Source organism: Salvia hispanica, chromosome 2 (genome assembly GCF_029641045.1).
Source record: "Salvia hispanica isolate PSC_SH4W2 chromosome 2, Shi_PSC_v1, whole genome shotgun sequence".
Lineage (NCBI taxonomy): Eukaryota > Viridiplantae > Streptophyta > Magnoliopsida > Lamiales > Lamiaceae > Salvia > Salvia hispanica.
Genome location: NC_142693.1, coordinates 534,042 through 549,111, shown reverse-complemented (window position 1 = coordinate 549,111; position 15,070 = coordinate 534,042). Strand labels below are relative to the sequence as shown.

The 15,070-nt window shown below is 36.2% G+C and overlaps 1 protein-coding gene and 1 pseudogene across 1 annotated transcript in view; both read left to right on the top strand.

The window, feature by feature from the left end:
* LOC125201006 (disease resistance protein RGA2-like) overlaps positions 1-15,070 on the top strand; it is a 71,381-nt gene that overhangs the window by 41,318 nt on the left and 14,993 nt on the right. The window lies entirely within an intron of this gene.
* Positions 7,087-7,782, top strand: LOC148931278 (secreted RxLR effector protein 161 pseudogene; annotated as a pseudogene).

Below are 15,070 nucleotides of genomic sequence, written 5' to 3'. Positions count from 1 at the left end.
ATGTGTTTGTGTTGCAAATTGCAAATTAAAATTTCCTAACAGGTTTGGCATGTCGTTTGTGTTGTTTGTACATATTTCTTATACCGTAAAATGGTGGCAAAAGAAGTTTGTATACCAAGAGAGTTTGACGGGTGTAGTCATTTTATCCGTGGTTTTATTGCATGAAAATTGTAAAATGTACGGCATTTAAGAAGTTTGGATTGATTTTGTTGTTGAACTTATAATATGTAGTGATAGTTTCATGATTTTGATTTGGGTTGTACCGGACACATCATGTTGGAGCAATTGGCACTGCATAGCTGTCGAGTCGAGTCCATAATGTTGCAGCTCAGTAAATAGTTATATCGCGGGATACAGAGGCAAATGTTGATAACGAACAAGCAAGCAAGCGATTATATGCTGCAGAAGGGTGTGTTGGGTATCAGTGGTACTCCATGATCGACAAACAAACTGTAATACCCGCTTCTTTATTTACCCCTTTTTCCTTTATGATAAAATGTCGAACTAGAGAAATGTCGCTCTTTTGTTTCGTTAAAATAAATGGAACTCGTTACCCTTTGTTGGTACTTGATGATGTTAGTTCGCAAGACAAAAGTTAAAGAGATAATTGAACGAACTAAAACAATCTAATGTATGTTATGAAATAAAATGAACATTTGAAAAGAATGTGAAAATGTCCTTCCCGAACTAAAGTGTGTGCTTACATCTCGAATAATGCATTAACTTACATGATCATCTTACGTATGAATTATGAATGGAAAGAAAAGAATATGGGATACTATACTATTACAAGATACCCATGAATGGGCCCACAAGAGCTCAAGAAACTAAAGACTTATTTTGCTTGCACTTTGGGCCTCTTTCCCCCAAGCCCAAATCACGGCCCGTTCCGAACAGCCCGTCGAGCCCAGGTCTGCAAGCCCATGTCTCAGTCAGCAACGTGGCAGCCAAGCCATTCCTTCTCCTGCAAGATAAAATAAGTGTTAATTGCTAAGAGAGAAGGGAAATTAAGGTTCTACCACTAGAGGAAAGAGACAACCCCTCTTTAGCTTTGGAGGACTAAAGACACACTAAGAAAGGAAAGTCAATGCCTACAAGTTCACTTCTCAAACCAGCACCTATGGACTAGTATACCTCCAACACCACCCCTGCAATGAACAAACAAATTGGAGTAATACCAAGTAGCACCAAATAACACCAAAATTTAGTCCTACCAAGTGAATCAACAAAAGGGATATGCTGCAAGGTGGAGACAAACTACCATAGCAGCTCTTTTAAGAATGAAACTTAAAGCTCCCTCAACTTCACAACACAACAGATATACCACTGCAATTTCTGACAGCAGACAGTGAGTTCAAAAGAAAGGTGCTAACTTTACATAATAAGCAAAACCCAACCAAGTTTTACCACAATAATCAAATGCAGGAAATTCTGTTTAAATCTCATAAGTTTCTGCCCAAATTAAATGGCTACACTAAGGAACAAGATAAAGGGCTTAGCTTTAAGGGAAAGTTGGATCTGCCTGAGGTACGAGGTATCGCGTTCGCCGGATGCCGGGAGCAGTAACGGCACCTGCGAGGACGACGGAGGAGATAGCCGCAGGCAGAACTGCAGCTCGCTCGTGCGGAGCCGCAGTCCAACGACGGGAGGAAGCGAGGCGGCGGTGCAACGACAGCAAGTTGTCCCGGCTATACAGCAGCCCGTCCGTCTAGCAGCGACCTCGGCAAGAGGAGACGTGAAACTCGGAAGGATTGCTGACGGGATGGACGATATCGCCGGAGCTTCAACTGAAAGGAAATGGGCTAGAATTAGATTAATATGGATTAATTAATTATAGTTGGGCTATAATTATATTAGTCCATAAGCCCAACAATCATGAAACCCTAGTGACTTTTCATCTATATATAATGGTTATTTATTCTCTATAGTGGAGGATGAGAAATAGGGAACATTAGAGAGAAAATACGTAAAGCTCTGTAGAGAGAATTCCTAGCATTGTTCTACGGAGCAATTGTACCGGGATAGTTCCTGCATCGGATTGGATTGCACGTGGACCTCGATAGTAGTGGATTCAACTTGCAGGATTCAATCGCAGAAAGAAAACAACACAACAAGTAAGATTTAGTTCCGTTGTGTTTTACATGCTCAACTTGCAATATAATTATGAATCTAGATATTATGAATCTAGATCTGTTATTCTGTATGCAATTTCCGCTGCGCTCATTAGATGAATACAAGAATTCCCAACAGTGGTATCAGAGCCCCAACAGTGGTATCAGAGCCCGGGGCTCGATTCATAATTACTTTGTATGATAATTATTTGTGGGTTAATTTTGAAATTAAACTTACTGGATTTTGCATGGAAATTGGATTTCTCATAGAAATTGGATTTCTACTATGTCTTTCGAATTGAAATTTGATTCATTGTACTTAACTATTGATGTTAGTCTCACGGTAAAAGTTGTGGGAACCAACAATGAGTTTGAAATTGGGATTCTAGTTTTCTTGAAAAATTTGTTTGTGAAAATATTTTGCAAAATCAGATTTTGAGTAATATTTGATGAAAATTTTGAAAAGAAATAAAAATTACCTTTTCAATTTTGTTCTTCCGCAAAATAAGAAATTTTCAGAATCCTCTTCAAACTTGGGTTTTGGAAATCCTATGTACATAACCAATTCCATCGATGGCGTGGCATAGGCCGAGACCAAATGGGTTTGAAAATGAATCGCCGGTACGGAATAATTGTTGTGTTCAACGGCAGCTAAAGAAAACGTTGCAGGGCTCTAAGACCAGGTCTATGGGACTCGCCATAAAAGGAAGACAGCCGACGACAGCAATGTATAATGGCCGCTGGGCGGCGCATCAATTGTTGCTGTTCGTGACTCCTCTCCATCATAAACTGTGATCCATTGGAGTGGATGTGAACAGCAAATGGTGGGAGGGGGCGAGGTCATGGCTCCTGTGATGGAAGCGGCTTGAGTCGCTCCTCAGAGACGTTGCTGAGCGACGTGGGAGGATAAAATATTCAGATATATTGCTGCTAGGCAGTAACAACACCAATGGTCGGCGCTGGACGTCGAAACGGGAGAAGAACGCAAGAGGCGGCTGCGTTTACAGCCCCAAACCCTAACGGGTCGTGGGCTGCGGGTCGGATCTGGTAATGGATTTGGTTCGCGTGTGCTGGGCTGTCGCAGACCGCTACTCTTGGGCGTGATTGGCTGTACTGCCAATTCATTATTTCTCCTTTTATCATATCAGAATGATTCATGACTGGGCTGTTGTTTTAATTTGCTTATGAATATTTGCTGTTGGGCTGCTATTTCTTTCAAAATGAGTCAAAGGAAGATGCTGCAATGGTTAATAATCTCAAATGAGATGTTAATTGTATTCAATGTACAGAAATCTTATAATTAATTAGATTAGTTATATAAATTCCAATGGTGTAGACATTTATTATTATTTTAGAAATAATAATACGCATGTTTAATTTTAATTTGGAATTAATATTAAATATATAGTTATATTAATTTAGAATTAATATGATTAGATAAATCCACATTTAATTAGTGAATAGAATCGGATTTTATTCGTTGAGCATTATTTGATATCCTATGTGATAAGCATGCTATTTGATTTATGCTTATTTATTTCAACTATAGTAGTTAGAGACCGTGTTATACTATGTCTGGGTAGGCGGCGCCCAGTATGTGCAGTCCGTGTTATACTATGTCTGGGTAGCGGCGCCCAGTATTTGTAGTCCGTGTTATACTATGTCTGGGTAGGCGGCGCCCAGTAATTGTTTGAGATTTAATATTGGATATTATATTCACATAACTAGTATCACACTTTTTCCCCATAAAATATAAGTCTTGTTTTTTAAACAAACGCGTCGTCCATCACAATTGTTTGATGTTCCTAGCCTTTTCGACCATGAGTTTTACGCCCTCGCGTTTACTCCAAATCAACAAGGTTTAGGCTCATTCATAGATACATGGTTGGCATCGTGCGATGGGGTTGACTTGCTTAAATTATTTTGTGTAGCCCTCGCAACCAAAATAATTTATGGACGTATATTAATTAGATTAATAAACCAAGAATTGTAAAATTGTTGTTACAATTGGCTTGGAGGCCTACCTAGTGATATTATTGTAGTCATCAGCCCTCGCAGAGGCTACAACTATATAGACTTGGATCTTGGACCACTACAATTTATATTTGATATAAATTCGTATTTTATGTTTGGGGGCATAATATATGTTAAAATTAGTGGGAGCTAATCAATACAATAAACCCTTGTTTGATTAGTGATGCGAATGTGATCTTTGTATGCTTTTCTAATTTGCTTTTCATTTTATTTTCTGTTCAGATAATATGTCAAACTTATCTTATGAGTGTATGATGGAAACAAACAAATTGACTAGGTCAAATTTCACGGAGTGGCAGAGAGACTGCCCAAAACTCAAGGCACAAGGTGCAATGAGTGGGAGCTCAGCTATGTTTGTCATTGAGATAAATATGTCTATGAATAACTCACAATCCTGGGTATTGGATACCGCTTGTGGTTCACACATTTGTAATAATGTGGAAGGTCTAATAGACAGCAGGAAAGTGAGGCCTGGGGAAGTAGACCTACGTGTTGGAAATGGAGCAAGAGTTGCTGCCGAACGCGTGGGAACTTATAGATTAGATCTTCCCTCAGGACATAGACTAGATTTACATAATTGTTATTTTGTTCCAGTTATTTCGAAGAATATTATTTCCATTCCGATGTTGGACATCGAGGGTTTTTCCTTCCATTTTGCAAACAGCAGATGCTCGTTTTCTAAGAATGGATTGTTTTATGAAAATGCCTTTTTAGAGAATGGATTATATATGCTTGAATGCAAACGGAATATTCTCAATGTGCAAAATAAAAGACTTAAGCGATGTAATACGGATAATGCTACTTATCTTTGGCATTGTAGACTTGGTCATATCAATGAGAAAAGGATAGCGAGATTGAGAAAGTTAGACTATCTAAATTCATTTGATTTTGAATCATATGGTGCTTGTTAATTCTGTCTCAAAGGAATGATGACTAATAAACCACTTTCTGGGAAAGGGGTGCGTGCTAATGATGTGCTAGAGTTGATCCACACAGATGTGTGCGGACCGTTTCCAACTCAAGCAAAAGGTGGTTATTCGTACTTCATTACTTTCACTGATGATTTGACAAGGTATGGATATGTGTATCTTATGAAACACAAATCTGAGGCCTTTGAGAAATTTAAAGAGTTTAATTGTGAAGTTGAGAAACAACTTGGGAAAAGTATCAAAACTCTTCGATCAGATCAAGGAGGGGAATACTTGAGCCGAGAATTTCTTGATTACTTGAAATCACATGGAATTCAGTTAGACTGGACACCTCCTGGTACACCACAAATGAACGGAGTATCTGAAAGGAGAAACCGAACATTATTAGATATGGTTCGATCCATGATGAGTTTAGCTAGTCTCCCTTTATTTCTCTGGGGTCATGCTTTATTGACTGCTATTTACATTCTGAATAGAGTTCCATCTAAATCAGTTGAGAAAACACCATATGAGTTATGGTATGGCAAAAAGCCTTGTCTTAACTATATGCGGACCTGGGGTTGTCCAACTTTTGTTAAGAAACAAATGACTGATAAGTTGGAATCTAAAAGTGAGAAGTGTTACTTTGTAGGATATCCTAAACAAACTAGAGGATATGAATTCTACTACCCTGGAGATCATAAGGTGATAATCTCTAGGAATGTGACGTTTCTTGAAGACAATTATGTCTTAAAGGAACAAGGTCACAACATTGTAGATCTTGAAGAAATTCAAGAACCACAAGATAACATTGAGGATGAGGTATTGTCAAATGGTTTGACCAATAACTCAGTGGGAGTTTTTGATGATCTATTGGGAGGGGAAATTACTATTAGAGGAGACCTTAGAGGGACTCTCGAAGAACCTCCTCAAGACAATGAGATGCATCAAAGACAAGATGATACAATAGTTGCATCACCTTTACCTCAAGAAGATCATAGTGATATTCCTGAACCTACTCACATTCAGAATGAACAGCCCGAGCCAGAAGAAAACCAACTCAATAGGCCTAGAAGGATCCGTCGTCCACCTGAGAGACTGAATCTAATGGTTGAGAACCAAGATGATGAAGTTGATTTAGATGACGATGAGCCTAAGACCTATACCGAGGCGGTGTCAGACACCGATCGAGAGAAGTGGCTTGAAGCCTTGATATCTGAAATGGACTCGATGTACTTCAACTTAGTCTGGAACTAGTTGACTTGCCAGATGGGGTTTACCCTATAGGCTGCAAATGGATCTTCAAAAAGAAGAGAGGTGCAGATGGCAAAGTACAAACCTACAAGGCTAGGTTAGTGGCAAAGGGTTATAGTCAACGCGAAGGCATTGACTATGATGAAACCTTTTCGCCAGTTGCTAAGATCAAGTCCATTAGGATATTACTTGCAATTGTTGCATACTACAATTTTGATATTTGGCAAATGGATGTCAAAACCGCATTTCTCAATGGAGAATTAGAAGGCGATGTCTATATGACACAACCTGAAGGTTTTGTATCGAAAGAAAGGCCGAATGCAGTGTGCAAGCTAAAGAAGTCCATTTATGGACTTAAGCAAGCTTCTAGGAGTTGGAATATTTGTTTTGACAGAACAATCAAATCATTTGGTTTTGTCAGAAGCAAAGAGGATCCATGTGTTTATAGTAAACGTGAAAATGGAAACGTCGTATACCTTATCATATATGTTGATGACATCTTGATTATGGGAAGCGATCGTTCCATGATGCAATCCGTGAAAGAGTGGTTGTCTAGATCCTTTATGATGAAGGATCTGGGTGATGCTTCCTATATCCTTGGAATTAAGATCTATCGAGATAGACCAAATAGGATTTTGGGATTATCACAATCCACTTACATAGACAAGTTGTTAAGGCGCTTCTCAATGGAGAATTCTAAGAAAGGTTTTCTTCCTATGGGACATGACATTGTATTGTCAAAGAAGGATTGTCCTACTAATGACAAAGAAAGAGACAACATGAAGAGGATCCCATATGCTTCGGCTATAGGATCTATTATGTATGCCATGATATCTACTAGGCCAGATGTGGTCTATGCGCTTAGCATGACAGGCAGATTTCAGCAAAATCCCGGTGAGGAACATTGGAAAACTGTTAAGACTATTCTTAAGTACCTTAGAAGGACTAAAGAATATTTCTTAGTCTATGGTGGACAACCAGAGTTATCAGTTACTGGGTATACTGATGCTAGTTTCCAAACAGACCATGACGACTATAAGTCTCAGTCTGGATATGTTTTTATCCACAATGGTGGAGCAGTGAGTTGGAATAGTTCCAAACAAGGTACAACTGCCGATTCCACCACCGAAGCCGAGTATATTGCTGCATCTGAAGCTGCCAAAGAAGCTGTTGCTTTGTTAGAGTTCGTTAAGGAACTGGGTGTCGTTCCGAGTGCCAGTAGTGCAATACCTTTGTACTGTGACAACACTGGTGCTGTTGCGCAAGCAAAAGAACCCAGAGCTATGAACAGGAACAAGCATGTTCCTAGAAGATATCATCTGATCAGAGAAATAATTGAAAGAGGCGACATAAAATTAGAAAGAGTACCCACTGATGATAATTTAGCTGATCCTTTCACTAAACCGTTATGTATAGCAAAACATAACAAGCACTTTGAGAGCTTAGGTGTTAAGCATGTTGGTAGATGGCTTTGAATCAGTGGGAGTTAAAGTTTTATATCTTAGAAACATTTTGTGTTGAGACAATATTACTTGATCACGTTCTATGAAAATTTAATTTTCTATGGGTTTTGTGCACTTATTGGAATAATTGTTTTAAATGTTTGTCTTTATTCTAAATATTTGTTCCCTTGAATTATGACTGTCGTTAATGGAGTGAGACATTAATGATGTAGTATAATTCTAAAATAGCCCTAACCAATGATCATCAAGAATGGGATATTGATGATATGTTACAGGTTAGCATGGGGTTTGCATCACATTCTTCGAGAATGTAGTTGTTCTCACAACTATGAGATATCAGATACTCGTGATGGACACATGGTATACTTTGGAGAGTATTGGTATACCCTACTATTAAACTGTTTTGTTAAGTGTCTACAGTTTATTAGTGCATGAAGTATGTAATAGTCCTTGGATCTGAGGTCATTACACATTTTGTTTGTTGAGTGGTGTGCTTTGATCTTGTCCAACGCTTTGCCTCCCAAAGGAGGATTGAGACACGTTTATTAGTGCATGAAGTATGTAATAGTCCTTGGATCTGAGGTCATTACACATTTTGTTTGTTGAGTGGTGTGCTTTGATCTTGTCCAACGCTTTGCCTCCCAAAGGAGGATTGAGACACGGACCTGTGTTGGGTATATCATAAGATAAATGAAAATGGTAGTTGAGCCAAGAATGAGATTCATTCCTCGATTAGAATTTCGAGAGAACACTCAAATTCTCTATATTACTTGACCATTAAGTCATTGGCCAATGCAAAGATATATTCGATTAAAGTAATTGAATATGATCGAATGGGTCATTTAATAAAGATGAGATAAAGTGATTGAGCTATTTGGATGACACATAGCAAATCTTAGGCTCAATCGGGTGGTTCGTGAATGAAAGGATATTACTATAAACTTTATGTAAAGGCTTGTTTACCGAATTCACGTAAACGTCCTTCATATATCGAGCTACGCTGCCAACGCAGTCTAGGAGTTTTGTGCAGACTTCGATTAGATCATCGCCGATAATGAGGGCCTAAAGGGTCACACTATAAGTGTATTTTGATCCGCTCAAGGGTACAAAGTTGGAACTGCGTATTATATCTAATGCTAGTCCAAGTGGGAGATTGAAAGGAAATGGGCTAGAATTAGATTAATATAGATTAATTAATTATAGTTGGGCTATAATTATATTAGTCCATAAGCCCAACAATCATGAAACCCTAGTGACTCTTCATCTATATAATGGTTATTTATTCTCCATAGTGGAGGATGAGAAATAGGGAACATTAGAGAGAAAATACGTAAAGCTCTGTAGAGAGAATTCCTAGCATTCTTCTACGGAGCAATTGTACCGGGATAGTTCCTGCATCGGATTGGATTGCACGTGGACCTCGATAGTAGTGGATTCAACTTGCAGGATTCAATCGCAGAAGAAAACAACACAACAAGTAAGATTTAGTTCCGTTGTGTTTTACATGCTCAACTTGCAATATAATTATGAATCTAGATCTGTTATTCTTGTATGCAATTTCCGCTGCGCTCATTAGATGAATACAAGAATTCCCAACATCAACGCCCACCGGAGCAGTTACCGACGGACGGCGACGAAGAGGCGTCGCTGCTCCTTCGGACTAATTTATTCTTTTTCTTAGTTGGACTAAGTGAATAAATTAAATGGACTAGTTTGCCTAACTAAATCTTGAGCCCTCCTAAGGTGCTCAATCAAATAATTAATTCTCCCTTCGACCCCATAATTTGTCATCATTTGATCTGGCACGAGTTTTAAGAAATGTAATAGAAAGTGGGTTGAAAAAGTTAGTGGCATGTCGGTCCACTACCAAAAATAATAAAAGTGAAAGGTGACAAATTTTTAGGGGCAGACAAAAAAGGAAATAGGTGACAAATTTTCAGTGACGGAGGGAGTACTAAGTGATGGTTCGCTGATTAAATCCCGAGATGGTAAATTAATTTCGAACGAGATACATGGAAGGTAACGATTCCAAAATAAACGAATAATTTCTTAAGCTTCCACAATAAATTAAATCTCCCGATTTAATTAATGTTCGAGAAACTTAGAATTTTCCTTTCTCGAAGAATAAGAGGAAGAATATAATGACCATGCACATAGGTTGCATTCACGTTTAAGTTCTTTTGACTTCTTAGAGTCTAATTAAAATATTACTCTATTTTCTAAATGGACGTCTTCGGACGTCGTTTAAGACCAAGTCAAGGATTTTCCCAAAAAGACTTAAGTTATCGAGGTGGGCATTTCTTTCAAAATGTGAACTTTCCTTCTAGCATGATTATGTGAAAATTATGCTATTTATGTTTTGTCATGCCATTTTATTTTTTATGGATTACATATCTGCTTGGCTATGTCAATTATGTTTAATCGAATTCGGGTCCCAGTAGGGCAGCATACCCTACTCGGACTAGTGTACATATATGGGGATCGTGAGCTAGCTTTTAAGTTGGTCGGTCCAGTGATCGTCATGGAATGTGGCCACATTCCCTGTTCAAATACGTTTTCATGGTATACATGTAATGTGATTGCGCAATCAACTTTACAAACAAAAGATATTTTAGTGACTCAGGCCTTTTAAGTTAAAACCTCGTGTTCACTCAATTGGCTAGCAAAACTTTTACAAAAATTATGTTTCGGCAATGCTCCCACTGAGTATATCAAGTACTCAGCCCTGCATGTTTCTTTTCTAATGTGCAGGTTGAACGTGAACGATGAGGCGAATGTGTTGGGAAATGACTATTAATAAGTAGTAGGTATCCCAAAATAGTGTGTCTTCATACATATTATTTTGTCTTGGACTCTTCCGCTGCAAATAGTCTTAATACTCTGATTTTCTTTTGACTATGTACTCATTCGCCTTTGAAACTATTACCTCGAGTTGAATTATTGCTCTTATGTTTATTTCATGATTGATGAGATTATTTTAGTCATGAAATATCTACGCTCACTAGTGCTAGGGAGTTGAGGTCGTGACAACTATGGGACGAAGAGAATATTAGTTTTATAATAAAATGTGAGTGAAAAGCTACTACTAAAAAAGGTAAAAGTGAAAGGTGACAAATTTTTAGGGACGTACAAAAATGAAAATAAGTGATAAATTTTCAGAGAGAGGGAGTATTATATTTATGTTAGGACTATTATTTCAAGAATTAAGAATTTGGATGTACAGAGTGTTACAACTTTAATATCTGTAGATCTAGTTCATTTCAAGGTTTGACTAATAAAAAACTGCCGGCATAGTGGACAAGTAAGCCAGTGGTTACCTACTGATTAATTTATGTTTAATTATGTGGTAATGCTAGCTGGGAATCTTGGCACTTTCAAAAGTTTTAAGTAACCAATGCCAAAATATATTAGTAATTAATTCAATATATACATATTATATCAGTCATTAGGTATATATCATGTGCAAGGAGAAGACTAATTCCATTGCCTATTCACAATATTCATCCCCAAGAAGAGAAAAGAAGAAGGGATATAGAGAAGAACTATATATAAGGTATGTCTCCTAATAGTTCTTTCTACCTATTCGTCTGAGAGATCTTGGGCCTTTTTAAATTTGCTAGTCCGTGATTCTTTATTTAGTTATACTTTAAATGGATTTATGCTGTTGATTTGCCATACTTTGTGCTAAGGGTTATTGCATTCTCGATAGATGCAGACTTCTTCGTAAAACAAAGGTTAAAGGCAAAATAATACTCCTTTCATCCCATTTTAGGAGTCTCGATTTTTCATTTTAGCTCGTCCCATATTAGAAGTTCCGGTTAGAATATTTCATAAATGATACTCACACATTTTGCTCACCTCATTCCACTCACATTGTATCAGTATAAAACAAATAGTATATTAAAATGAGACACACATTCAACTATTTCTTTTCATCAACTTTGCTTTACATTTGTAAAAACTTGTGTGGGACTCAATTGAGACTCCTAAAATGTCACAGAGGGGGAGTGTTAATAAAACGGCAATCGTCAGAATTAAAATGGTAAAAATGGCTGAACTGGATCTTGGAATAAAGTTTGCGAATGTGACTGAAGAGATAAAAATGACGTTCTGGTTGTTAAGGAAGAAGGGGGAACGGATCCCCAACTGTGGAGGAATCATAGCAGGGGTTGTTGTGCTCAAAACACAACGTTTAGCCAACGTCGTTTTCAGATTCACACTTCAAATGACAAAGTTGCTGACACGTTTTCATTTAATGCTAATTCATCTCTTTTCTGAAAACTTTCTTTCCATCTTTCTTCTTTATTGAATATGAAACTTAAATCAATTTAATAAAAAGAAGAAATCTAATGTTATGTTCACGAATCTAATTATAAACCAAACTAATGAATAGCATGCGCCAAGGAGTTGTAGAATTGTTTGGTTAATTTGTACTCCCTCTCTCTCTTATTCATCCACAATAGTGAACTAACGGCTGCCCATGCCACCGGCTAGTGGCTCGGGCGTGGCGTTAGTCCACTATTGCATTAGATTAACGCGACGTATGAGCGGACGACGTACGAGTGGTCAGGCGTGGACTAACCGGTTAACCTATCGCTAGCCGCCTATTGTGCGGCGAGGGATCCGCTAGCCAATTTTTATTTATTTATTTATTTTAATTTTTTTTATTTATACTCTGTATTTACAACTTATTGCATTTCATTTTTATAATATTTGATAAACATCAACAATTAAAATGAATTAAATCGTACTATTTATCAATTTTATATGTTAGGCTAAGGCATTGGTTAGGGTATTGCTAGCCTATTGCTAGACTGTTATTTGGTTAGCCTATTGAGAGGCTATGGGAAGGGCATGATGATATGACATGAGGAGTTTCTGGTTAGGCTATTGCTAGTCCGATGCTATGGTGGATGCTCTTAAGTGATGCATATTTTTTTCCGCGATGTTCCAAGCTAAGTGAATAATTTCCTTTTCTAACACACCCCCCCCCCCCTTCTATTTTTCCTCTCTACCTTTTCATCTATCTCAATGAGGGACGAAGGGAGTATATTGTAGTGGGTATGTGTGGATTAATATAACACTAATCATTTTGAAACATAACTAATAAAGCTTTATCCTCTATTATAGTAAGTACATGATAATATTGTACTCCCTCTGTCCCATCACAAGTGATGGATTTCTTTAGAGCACAAAATTTAAGAAAAAGATGATATGAAGTTAAAATGGAGAGAATAAAGTATGAGAGAAGAAAAAGTAAGATAGATAAAAAGAGAAGAAAGTAAGAAAGAGAGAAATAAAGTACGAGATATGGAACAAAGTAAGAGAGCGTTAAAGTTTTGTCTTTTGTTAAAAAAGGAAATTAATCACTTGATAAGACAAACCCAAAATGGAAAGTTGCTCACTTGTGTTGGGACGGAAGGGGTATTTCTTTGAGTGAACTGCCTTAAAAGTCTCTAACTTCTTGGGTTGCGACACCACAAAGCCCTAACAAAAAAGAATAGTGTCAGAGGACCCTAATAAATATAATCACGAATCATATTTTCCCGGACCAAAATGCCCTCAGGCCCTAAAAGAGAATTTCTGTCACTCCATTATACTGCTGACATGTGATATCTGCCCCATTTCTGTAAGCAACTTCTTATGTAATTTTTTAATAAATTCCGGTACTTCATATATAATTAAAATTTTGTCATTATTTACACTTTCCAATTTTTTTATATACACAGATTTATCATTATCTGCATTAATTAGTATGAAAATAATTAAATGAGACCCTTTCTTCCTTATAAAACTCATTTTCTGGTATTTTTTTCGTGTTTCTATTTCCCCTAATTTTTATTTGTTTTTTTACCTTGATATATGGATCTATTATGAAAATGTCCTAAATTTTGCAATATTAATTAATAAATTTACATTGTATTTATTTCAAATACTATTATTAATAAAAAAAAAAACTCAAGGATTAAATAGCTAATATCACATGCTTGAATATTTTTAAAATATTACTCATGTTCCAGTTTTATCATGAATGGCAAGAAAATATGCAAATTTATATCTAAAAATTGAATGTTCATATGATGTTAAAAATTTTAGTTTGACATAAATTATAATTCTTAATAAAATATTAATCATAAAAATCGTCTTAAAGTTAGGCTTAGAGTAACAAATTAGTTCGATGATATACAATGAAATAATATTTTAAATGTCAGTGATTTTAAGAAAATAATTACTGTATCATTTAATAAATGTGAAATATATTTTATTCTGTGTATTATATATTCAGATTTTATTGCAAAAATAACTTCATTTTTTCATATTTTTTGTTATTTCTCCTATATAATATAACTAGTATTGTTACCACTAACTATAAATAGAGGAATATAGGATTTTTGTTTCCGTACAAATATTGACAAAACTTTAATCACATATGAAGTACTAGAACTTATTTGAAAATCACATAAGAAGTTACTGACAGAAATGTGACAGAATTCATATGTCAGTGAATTTAGGGATTGTCAAAAATGCCCTTCAAGCTATTTGGGCATTTTTCGTCCGAAAAGTAGCTAAAAAAACTTTATTTGTTATTATATTTAATGTTAGGGTCTTCTGAAATTTTTCTTTTGTTAGGAGTCTATCGTGTCACAACCCAAATAATTAGGGATTTTTGAGGCAATTCACTCTATTTATGTATAAATATTTATGTCTTTTTATGGTTGTATCCGGGGGTAGAGATTAAATATTGAAATATCAAAATACTGCGCTTACCATACCGAAAAATACTGAAAATATCAGTTTTTTAGTATACCGCAATTTTCGGTAGTATCAATATTGTGCTTACCGTACGGAAATGTTTTTCACTATACCGCAATTTTCGGTACGGTAACAGTATTTATTTTTCTATGCCGCAATATTCGATATATAGAGTAGATTCAGCATACTGAATCCTTGGTGCATACTGAAAAATCGATATATGTTGAAATATTATATTATATTTACTATATTTATGTAGAGTAAAAATTAATTTTGTTCCTAAACATATGACTAATTTGGTGCAAAACATTTATTTTTTTGAAAAATACCCAAGAAAATACGGAGATTCCAAATTTAAGTGTAATTTTTTTTCTCATGATAAAAACGTTTAAGAAATAAAGACTCTGTTTAGTTTTTCTATCACTGATTAACTAATACAAGTACTTTCACTTCATTCGTAAATAAACATTGTTAAACGAATTTGATCAATTTTCTCGTTGAAACAAAATTTGACTAGATATATACTTGTTTCTACTTTGGCTAGTAA